This window comes from Schistocerca gregaria, chromosome 1 (genome assembly GCF_023897955.1).
Source record: "Schistocerca gregaria isolate iqSchGreg1 chromosome 1, iqSchGreg1.2, whole genome shotgun sequence".
Lineage (NCBI taxonomy): Eukaryota > Metazoa > Arthropoda > Insecta > Orthoptera > Acrididae > Schistocerca > Schistocerca gregaria.
In genome coordinates this window covers 824,234,978-824,236,850 of record NC_064920.1, presented here as the reverse complement: position 1 = coordinate 824,236,850, position 1,873 = coordinate 824,234,978, and the positions used below count along the sequence as shown (strand labels likewise).

At 42.9% G+C, this 1,873-nt stretch overlaps 1 non-coding gene across 1 annotated transcript; it reads left to right on the top strand.

Moving 5' to 3' along the window:
- Positions 1-231: 231 nt before the first annotated feature.
- Trnap-cgg (transfer RNA proline (anticodon CGG)) lies at positions 232-303 on the top strand. Its single transcript has one exon. It is a non-coding gene; the product is annotated as a tRNA-Pro (tRNA).
- Positions 304-1,873: the final 1,570 nt, after the last annotated feature.

Here is a 1,873-nt window from a genome sequence, read left to right as displayed (position 1 = left end):
CAGACCGTCTCCGCGTCACTGAACGACAGATCAGAATCGCCTTCTGCCACGTTGTGAGTTCCGCCGTCAGAGGCGTGGCCGCTCTCCCTGCAAGTCACCGGCTTTCGCCATCGCAGCGCTGGCCTCGCGCCACGGCCGTCGCGAGAGCCGGCTCTGCCAGTCACCGTTACGTTCTAACGGCATCGAGACACACTTTCGTAACACGTACCACTCACACTAAATCTGCTAACTGGCTCGTTGGTCTAGGGGTATGATTCTCGCTTCGGGTGCGAGAGGTCCCGGGTTCAAATCCCGGACGAGCCCGTTAATTTTATCGTTGCTAGAGAGAAGGGTAATTAGTTCTTCTGAACTTCTCGTCTGAATTCGTACATTTTATCTATCTGAATTTATCGGAAATATTGATACATATTGTGTGTGTGTCTATCTGTAACTCGAAACATTTTGAAAGGACCAAGTACACGGCAATGGATCGGAAGGGAAACTGAGATTAGGGGTTTCAAATTCCATCGGCGACTACCTCTTTGCAAACGTGATAGATGAAGTTAGAATAAGAAATCCGACGTGTTCTTTTAAAACGACCACGCCTTTACAAACGTAATGGATGAAGTTAGAATAAGAAATTCGATGTGTTCTTTTAAAACGACCCAGCCCGGTATTAACATTAACTGATCTAAGTAAGCTGCGGGAAAACCTAAGCCCGAACGCTCAGCGGGGTGAACTAGGCTGAGACAACTACGGCATTGCGCCAGGGGCCCTCTAGGATGAGGAGCCGTAATATAATCAAAGTTGGTTTTAGAAATCACTCGTCGTAAACATACGATAGTAGATAAAGTCAACTTTAATCAGCAAACTACACTGTGCTTAGCGCGTCTATGCTCTTGTTTACGAAAGTAGACGTACCAGGTGTAGCTAAAGATCACCGAAATCTTATTTATAATTGAAGTTGAAATGGTTTAAATTTGTTTATATGATCAATGTAGACATTCCTTGCGCACAGTATAGAAAGCTAAGACTGGTAGCGACCGGTAACAAGTGAATATTAGCCCGAAATCATACAACGTCTTCCGACTTCTATCGAAACAACTGCTCCGGTCAGCCACTGCTCCGAGTCTTCTCTCTCGATCTCATACTTTAAGGAGAAAAGAAGTACACTTGCAAGTAATTAACAACAGAAATCGATTCCACGCTAAAATTTTAGCCATAATTCTCGTACTACGCAGTTATGACCTTCCGAAAGTACAGCTTTTAAACTTTCGCTCACACCTTATATTTGTCCCTACTCCGCCCCACTGCAGCAGCCAGATGCCCCAGCGACGTGTACTGTGCAGAGGAGTAAGAGACTTGTGAATTACTTTGACACTGTTAACATGCTTTGTCCTTTGTGTCAAAGTGTGCGATTTCTAACTTGTACTCGTAGCCGGTGGCGGGGATCTCTTTGCTTTGAACATTTCTATGTTTCGAGTCACAAATGCAGTGTAATTATGCAGATCAGTTACTGTGTCATTAAAGAAGTGGCAAAGCGCTATCTAATTATAAACTTCGCTGTTGGGCGTTATTTCTTTGGATTTTAGAACTAACGCTGTTAAAGTGAAGTTCATTTGCAGGAGATGCGGTTTTCTTCAACTTCATTGGCTTGATTAAATTGAACATCGAAAATCATTTACTTCATCTTATAACAATTCTACAGTCGAAACTATTACACCCGTATGTGAGTAATATTGACATATGACGTCCCCATATTACTTACCATTTTTTGCACAGAAATAACATTTTTTTTCTCGAACATTATTTCATAAAACATTGAGCAGATGTGTCCACCTTCTCCCTCCTAAAGTTCAAAAGCTGCGCTTTCAAAAGATCACAACTGCTTACA